This window comes from Lolium rigidum, chromosome 3 (genome assembly GCF_022539505.1).
Source record: "Lolium rigidum isolate FL_2022 chromosome 3, APGP_CSIRO_Lrig_0.1, whole genome shotgun sequence".
NCBI classification, from domain to species: domain Eukaryota; kingdom Viridiplantae; phylum Streptophyta; class Magnoliopsida; order Poales; family Poaceae; genus Lolium; species Lolium rigidum.
Window position 1 is genome coordinate 118384940 of NC_061510.1, and position 8990 is coordinate 118393929.

Consider the following 8990-nt stretch of genomic DNA (forward strand, 5'->3'; position numbering starts at 1 on the left):
ATGCCAGACTGGCATAAAGCAGTCAGCAGATTGCCCTTTTTGTAGCGCTTTGCGAGTGCTATCTATGTTGCCCACCTTGTTACCCTCCCTGGCTTGCCATCTTCCACGTTCGCGTGACCTGCGTGAGAAAGAGAGAGCGGTCGATGACTACCGCCGACAGGATTACCTTCCAAGTTAGGCCTGGGGAGGACTTCATCGACATGGAGCTTCCCAAGAAGGCCAAAACGAATGGAAGAAGTATTGGTTCTACGCGTTGGAGATGACGTCCGAAGGCGAGCTGGCGATTCCGCGATACTCGCCGGAGCCGAGTACGCCTAGGCGTCTCTCCATTAGGTCACTGCCCCCGAAGAAGGCCTCAATCGTGAAGGCGATGCATGCCCGGATCAAGAATGGAAGATCGTCGCAAAACGACCTCACTCGCTCGACTGGGATGTGGCGGAGTATACGAAGGTGCCGGGCAAGATCGCAGTGGCGACCTTCACATCTTTCGACACGGAGCCCTTGCCACGCGTGAGGGAAGAAGATAAATGGCCTGCGATGGGCCTGCTCGGGCCGCGAAGATGCTTTGAATTGCCGCGCCCCATGCTCTGGTGCTGCAGGGAGCAATGCGACGCCCCTTTCTAGGGTGCCACACAAACGATCGGTGAGTCCCGCCATGCCAGGCTGGCATAAAAGCAGTCAACAGATTGCCCTCTTTGTAGCGCTTTGCGGGTGCTATCTATGTTTCCCACCTTATTACCCTCCCTGGCTCGCCATCTTCCACGGTCGCGCGACCTGCGTGAGCAAGAGCGAGCGGTCGATGACGTCCGCCGACAGGATTACCTTCCAAGTTAGGCCTAGGGAGGACTTCATCGACATGGAGCTTCCCAAGAAGGCCAAAACGAATGGAAGAAGTATTGGTTCTACGCGTTGGAGATGACGTCCGAAGGCGAGCTGGCGATTCCGCAAGTACTCGCCGGGAGCCGAGTACGCCTAGGCGTCTCTCCATTAGGTCACTGCCCCCGAAGAAGACCTCAATCGTGAAGGCGATGCGTGCCCGGATCAAGAATGGAAGATCGTCGCAAAACGACCCCACTCGCTCGACTACCGTCGTCTGGGATGTGGCGGAGTATACGATGGTGCCGGGCAAGATTGCCGCGGCGACCTTCACATCTTTCGACACGGAGCCCTAGCCACGCGTGAGGGAAGAAGATAAATGGCCTGCGCTGGGCCTGCTCGGGCCGCTAAGATGCTTTGAAGTGCCGCGCCCCATGCTCCGGTCTGCCGCAGGGAGCAATGGGACACCCCTTTGCGGGGCGCCACACTAACGGTCGGTGAGTCCCGCCATGCCAGGCTGGCATAAAAGCAGTCAGCAGATTGCCCTCTTTGTAGCGCTTTGTGAGTGCTATCTATGTTTCCCACCTTATTACCCTCCTTGGCTCGCCATCTTCCACGGTCGCGCGACCTGCGTGAGCAAGAGCGAGCGGTCGATGACTGCCGCCGACAGGATTACCTTCCAAGTTAGGCCTAGGGAGGACTTCATCGACAGGGAGCTTCCCAAGAAGGCCAAAACGAATGGAAGAAGTATTGGTTCTACGCGTTGGAGACGACGTCCGAAGTCGAGCTGGCGATTCCGCAGTACTCGCCGGAGCCGAGTACGCCTAGGCGTCTCTCCATTAGGTCACTGCCCCCGAAGAAGGCCTCAATCGTGAAGGCGATGCGTGCCCGGATCAAGAATGGAAGATCATCGCAAAATGACCCCACTCGCTCGACTACCGTCGGCCGGGATGTGGCGGAGTATACGAAGGTGCCGGGCAAGATCGCGGTGGCGACCTTCACATCTTTCGACACGAAGCCGTTGCCACGCGTGAGGGAAGAAGAGAAATGGCCCGGGTTGGGCCGAGAGGATGCTTCAAAGTGTCGCGCCCCATGCTCCGCGCTACTGGAGAGCAATGCAACGCCCTTCTCGGGGCCCCGCACTAACGATCGGTGGGTCCCGCTAGGCTAGCGGCCCGCAACGGCGTCCCACAGTTGTTTGCAGCGCCCCGGTTACAGGCGCCGCAGAAAAGGGTTATTTCGTGAAATACTGTCGCCGAAGGTTCATGTCTCGAATTTCTTCGGCGAAAGGAATACTGTCGCCGAAGGTTCATTTCTCGAATTTCTTCGGCGAAAGGTTTTTTTATCGAATTCCTAGAGATGAGCGAGCGAGCGCTGAGTCAGATAAAGCAGGAAGCCCAAGTGTTTGAAGAATAAAAAAAAAAAGAACAACAGCTGGATTCTCCCCAGCTGTCATCGTGGTAAGGCCCACACGACCAGGCGCCAGAAGGCAGCTGTTAATTCCTGCTCCCCACTTGTCATTGGGTACGGGCCCACACGACCAGGCCCAGCAGGAATGCCCCCTCAACATCTGGGTTACAAGTTCGCGCCACCGAACTCAGCGAGTACCGGTGCCAAACTTCGCTATATAAACCGGTCGTAATGCTCCTAATGTTTCGAGGTGGGACTAAACTACCAGTGCCGAACATTTATGGTGCCGTCCAATATGCCGTGCCGTGACGTTCTGATTCCTCTTCCATCCTCCTTCTCTCCCCCTCGATCCTTATTCCGCTGGTCGATCCTCTGCTGTTCCTCTCAATTTAGCCAGCTTTTGTTCTCCGAATCAAATTCAACCCACCCGCGGCCCCTCCTCTTTCTTTTCTCCCAATCAGTTATCCCCTTCTGTTCGATTCCATCCTCTGATTCAGGCCGCCACCAGCTCCTCCATTCCCTAATCCGCCGGATCTGCTCCTGTTCAAGTCTATCAAGCGATTGCATCCCTCTCCAAGTGACCGACAGTCGTGCGGGTGCGGTTGTTGCTCTTTCCTCACGCTCGTGCTGGTGCCGCCCCGGCTGATGCATTGGTGAAAGGCATCCTCATCCCTCTCCAAGATACAGGCTGCGACGCCAGCCGAGAGGGCAGCACCGCTGCTATGAAATTCGTCCGCGCAGAAACCGCATTTGTTCGTTACTTTATAGCAATCTTTCACTCGTCATGTCCTAACAATGACAGCTCATTTTTTAGCACTTTTTGTCCACAGGATGCAGATGAGTTCACCAATTCTATTACAGGCAAGTAGGAGGTTTGGGAGATCCTCAAACCAATGAGGAGACTTGCATCTCCTGGCCCTGATTGTTTTCTACACCTCAGCTTGGAGCTGGATTGGAGATGACGTGACCAACGTGGTAAGAAACTTCTACATCACAGGTATCCTCCTCGCCTCAACGACACAAACATTGCTCTTATCATGTGTTTCACTCTATCCCATAAACAACGGGCATCTTGTGTTTCTGGTTCTATGTTTAGTATACCTCAGTGGCTCAGCCTGAATCATCTCATGCTTAAGTCAAGCAAACTCCATTCCGCTGGTGCTTGTAAGGAGAGGGGGAGCACCTTGGTTTTGAGGAAGAGATTTAACAGTAGGGCTAACTTTGCCAGCATCCCCTCTAGTGATGTATGGGGAGGTGGCCCAGACCAACCTAAGGCTGTGTTCACTATTATAAGAATTTTCACCATGAGGCAGAATTACCCAGTGTATTTTCTGCTTATATGGACAGGCTGTTTTCTCTGAAAGAAACATATATATACTGGAGTCCTGCCTCTTATTAAAGAAAGGAGCAGAGTGTAGTAATACAACTTTTGTACGCGAAAAAATGACATTATTATCAATACATGCTCTGTTTCAACATTCCAAATGACCCAGCAAATTGCAGCCCAGACGTACCACGTAAAATTGCTCTCCAAACTTCAAGGCATAAAGGGGCGAACCCAAGCAAAATATTTTGACATAGATAAATGATATGAATTTTACTTTTCAGTCAGGATTGGGGCATGGATATATATTAATTTTTGAATGAACTCTGTTTCAGTAAGAACTTCATTCGCCATATCAACAGTAGAGTTTTTTTTTGACAAACTACAGTAGCCTTGCTACTGCATTTTTTTATATATTTTTGGGCTTAATGGTACAAATGTGCAAGAGGGCTGTACAGAAAAGGGCTAACTATAAAAATATAACAGTCTATCTAAATGAATCTATCAATCCATTCTGAAAGAGTTCGTATGATTTGTGGGTAGCTCTGTATTTGATCCATCTCGATTCCTCTTTGAAGACTGCCTTGGCTGGATAAAGACTTGGAGACTGGCTGTTGAAGATGAAAGCACCTAGTTTTCCAGATTGCATAGGCACGTAAGAGCATAATCTCTATATAGAAAGGTTGGTGTAACCTTTGCTTCATCCTAGATATAGAGTCAATGATTGTCTCATAGAAGGATTGGTTACCCCGTTAGCATTAAGAAGTAGCGTGTGCGCTGTGGTGGTCCATTGAGGTGTGGCACCCAATGCAGTGCAGTTGTGCCACAAAACATTTGCGAACCCAAGCAAAATATTTTGACATAGATAAATGATATGAATGTTACTTTTCAGTCAGGATTGGGGCATGGATATATATTAATTTTTGAATGAACTCTGTTTCAGTAAGAACTTCATTTGCCGTATCAACAGTAGAGTTCTTTTGTTGACAAACTACAGTAGCCTTCTACTGCTTTTTTATATTTAAATTTTTTTATGTTTTGTCCAGGAAAATGAAATTTTGTTCTGTTGTTAATATTTTGTGAATTTCCGTCCTTTTTCATGTATCTCTGAAGAATCAGTTAAAAGATAGTTGATTACAATAAAAGAAAACTAGCAAAATGAGAAGATAACTAACTCGTAGTCTGTCTTGAAATTGCACCATGAATCAATCATCACTTGATATGATATGTGAACTGTTTCTCCATGTAAACAATAATATACAGATTAGTGTCGAGCATTCAATTTGTCAACCAGTTTAATGCTTTCATCGTGCATTGCAATTTGTCGACCATTTCAATGCTTTCAAACCACATTCTTATCTTTCTTTCTTCATATACTCTAGGCCATCCCGAACCTGGAATTTTGGATCAGTCTGCCACAAAAAGTTAAGGTAATTTTTAAAAATTGTCTATTCTAAATAGAACATGCGTCTGTGTACGATTGATTCCCGATTGGTTCTTTTTCTCTAATTTACCTGGTATTTTATTCTGTACTTATTTTAATCCCCAGTACAACCAGAATTAATGATACATTGCTAAGACTCTTTCAAGATGAGTCTGTTGTGCAATTACGTATGCATTAAAACAAGTTCCATTGGTGATTTTGTGGTTTACATAGTGCACCCATTATAAAACTTCAGAGTTAATTTACTATGATAGGACATTTGACAGTCAAGAAATCTGACCTTGTGGCTTCTTATCTGTCCAGAGTGTGTTCCTTCAACAAGCAATCCAAGAATTCGCAGCAGAGATACCAGAGGGCCATATGCCCCTGTAAACCATTGAGAAGTAGAAAATCCGAAGAACAGTATTCGTTGCCATACAGTTAAAAGCATATGTGAACTGGGGTGAAAGCTAGCCATTTGATCTTATGTCAATATGTCAGGTACCATTAATAATAGCCCCTTGTATATTTGTGGTGGAATATCTGATTGACCTATTAATGAGCCAGTGATGACAGTTAAGTCCAGTAGGTCCTTACACTACGTACCTGCAGTGGGTTCCCTTTTACTCATTTTCTCTTTCATTTCCATGATGAAGGGGAAGCTATTTTTTACTATTTACTCACATGAAATTATCAGATTTAGCTCAACGCGAAGTGTGCTGGTCCTTGAATTTAGGATCATAAATCCATGATTCGTTATTCAAAGTTGATTGGTCTCTCATTCTCTAAACAACTTAAAGCTGTTACAATCGCTGGCTCCTCAGCGTTCTGACGGTGGATGCGTGTGGGCCTGTGTAGCTGCGTAGGTGGCGGCTGTTCCGCACTTGGCCGGTTCCGCATGGTCGGCGCTTGGCAGGCCAGATTTGGGCCCCTTTCGGGTGGCGTTTTCTTTTCCCACGAGCGCAGCGTTGTTCCCCTGGAGGTTTGACCGAGAAGGATTAGATCTTCTTCGCTCTGTTCTGCGATCTTGGAGGTTGTCGTTGGTTCTTCTCTTTCTCGGCAGATCTTTCCTGGTGGTGATCTTCTTCGCTCTGTTCGGCAATCTTGGAGTTGCTTGGCGGCGGTTCTTCTCTTTCTTGGCGGATCTTCCCTGGTTGTGCCGTGTGATGGTTTTTCCTGTCGTGGATCCCGTCTGGACGAGGCGCCTCGCTGGTGGGTGTCGCCCCTCTTCGTGCGGTCGCCCGGCCGGCTGGGCTGCTTGAGGTATTTCCTTGCTGTTCCATTCTTCCTCTTCTTCAGGTTTGCATCAATATGGATATCCAGGATATTGTCGCCTTGCGTGGTAGGTATTGAATCGCTGCTTCCTTCAGATGTTGTGGTTTCTATTGCTTTTCGATGTTGGATCTACCTGTTTCTTGCTTCGTGTTGTAGGGGGTAGGTTGGTGTGTCTGTCCGTTGCCTTATCTTTGCTTTTTTCCAGCTGTATTGTTGGTTGGGTTCTTGTGGAGGATGATGTGGGGTTCTGTAGAAGTAAACCACCATGTTTTGATTGGTAATGAGGGCTGGCAAGTGCATATGCAGTTGGCTAATCCTTGAGGCCGTGGAGAAGCTCTAGCTGTGTTTCCTTATTAGGGATACAGTGCCATATGTAGTTTGTTTTTACTAGATTGTTATATTTCTTTTTATGAAAGGAGTTAGGAAATTCATGTACAGTTGGCTCATGGTTAGGGGTACAGAATCGCTGAGGTTGTAATGAAACAAACAACCTCAATGATGGTGTTTGTTTTACCAGTTTGTTTGTTTTATTCACGTATCAGTAGCTTTATGTTCTACAGTTAATAAGGCTTATTGCGAGAGCAGGATGGTTGCTGCATTATTGTAAAAAAACAAATGAAGAGTGTGATTAAGTTAGTTTGTGGTTGTTGCCAAAGAAAAGGATTATGTTTATTAGTAGCTCGGGCCTGCTATATGAAACCACGTTTTATCCTATTAGATTTGTGCTTTATGTTATGTGTTTCTTGTGGGAGTAACTTTTTTTTAAAGGCACAAGTGTCTGACCTGATTGGACAGTGTTTTCCAGAAATAGAACTGGGTTCATTGCTGCGAAAGATGTGTGTATTCTTTTTTAATGTAAGCAATGGAGTTATGTTTTACCTTTGTTTTGTAATATCGCTGAGTCATCCTTTTAGTTTTTGAAGATTCTAAATTGTATTTTCAAGCGTAATGATGAAAGGAATATGTATTTTTAGGGACAATGGCATCGTTATTTGGTCAGATGCGTATTGTGAATGAGAGGGCTACTATTTTGTGCTGATGGAGTAGTGTTGTTGTAATACAAGCTTAGAAGAATTTCTACTGTCTTACATTTTTCTGGCTCATTAATATGTTGTCATCGGTTTGTCATATGCAGGCTGGCATGATCTCCTTATCCAGTTGAGCTTATTATGGAAAGGGGCCGGCGATTTGAGTCTGATGAGATTCAGGTCGTCACCGTGCCAGAGATGGTTGGCATGAATCCGCATGTTGCTTAGTATGCAATCTGTGTTTCTGAATTTGGACGGTCTTCTGTCCAGCTGCTCCACGGACTGCAATGCAGCTGCCTAAAACCTGATCTGGGAACACGTAGCCGCTATGCTGGTACCTGACGAGGATGATGTTGATAGCTAGGCGGAGGCAGGTGGACCGTGCATGTGGTCAGTGGCGGAAGTTCTATGGTCATATGCTTTTCTTCTTGATTTCTGCAGCTTGCTCTAGGTTTTGGTTATGGTGTTACAGTGGATATTTCTCCTTGATACAGACCGTCATGTGAGTGCACGCTGTGCTGCTGGCTGCAGGCGAGCTGGGCTGGCTGGGCAAGCAGAACAAGACACCCTTCGGTAGTCCCATGAATAACTGGATCAATTAGGTGAATTCTTGCTCGCTTAATTTATGTATGTTTTTCTTCCTCTATATCTCATTTCTTTCTCTTTGGTCACCGTATTATGCAGCTATAATTCTCTACTTCCATCTACAATGCACAGGTCAGTAGACACGGCAGCACTTCTAGAATCTCGATTTTGTTGTCAGCGACCGTGAGGTATATCCTTGAAAAATGGAACACTTTGTTTAATCGCTCTAGCTTAATATCCCACCTGAATTGTTGGAACCCATATGTGGCTCTTCTTTTTCCCAAATAATATTAATATATTGATACCTCTATTTGTTGCAATTCAACTTCATAGACAGAGTCTTCCGTTTTTACCAATATAATTCAATGAAATTCTTCTATAAGTACTTAACACAATTCTAATTCAGCTATGATGAAATCTTCATGTATTTACTTCATTTTCGTATGCTACATAAACAATTGCAAGATGACACAAAATATAGGCACACCTGAATTTTCAGTTATATACAAAGTACACCGTTAAAGATATCTGCTTCCCAGTACTTACACAGAGTAAGGATGCCACATTATTGCTATAACAGTTCCACACATATTTTCTATCATTAAAGATCATAGAAATTTTCTCATGCTGTGCAATTATTTGGTAACAAATTTAATTGGTTTCCATGTACAACTAACATAGAAATTTGGCCGCCATTTCAGGGAAACACAATGGAAATTTGTGTAACAGCCAATCGCATATTTCAATTCAGAGAACAATTGAAGGAAGGCTCAGTCTATACATTTGAGATGTTGTACGCACTGAAGAAGTACAGAGCCGCAGATCATTTTAAACGGAAGGCCATAGGCCCGGCTTTATATATAAAGCCATCACGGCAACCACAAAGTAGCGATACAACTCACACCACAAACTGGTACCTCAAAGTGCTGGTAACATAGTACAAATACGCCAAGTCTGGTGCCTAATACAAGCACAAAGATACAAGCACAAAGATGCAAGGAGACTAAAGAACGAAGAGCGGCATGAAGACGTCAGCGGCGTCCGCGTCCTTCATCCCGAATCCGCGCGTGTAGCCTCCTAAGCTCGTCCAGCGCCGCGTCCAACAGCGGTCGGTCCCTCCGTCTGACCA

The 8990-nt window shown here is 46.0% G+C and overlaps 1 long non-coding RNA gene across 5 annotated transcripts; it reads left to right on the forward strand.

The window, feature by feature from the left end:
- The first annotated feature begins 2488 nt into the window (after positions 1–2488).
- On the forward strand, positions 2489–8682 carry LOC124702224. Of its 5 annotated transcripts, XR_007002392.1 has the most exons (10): positions 2489–2978; positions 3057–3223; positions 4129–4232; positions 4933–4980; positions 5298–5474; positions 5832–6236; positions 7384–7666; positions 7771–7878; positions 7994–8049; positions 8563–8682. It is a non-coding gene; the product is annotated as an uncharacterized LOC124702224 (long non-coding RNA). The 5 variants fall into 5 exon arrangements; XR_007002395.1 differs by lacking the exon at positions 5832–6236 and having other exon boundaries at positions 7771–7903; XR_007002391.1 differs by lacking the exon at positions 5832–6236.
- Positions 8683–8990: the final 308 nt, after the last annotated feature.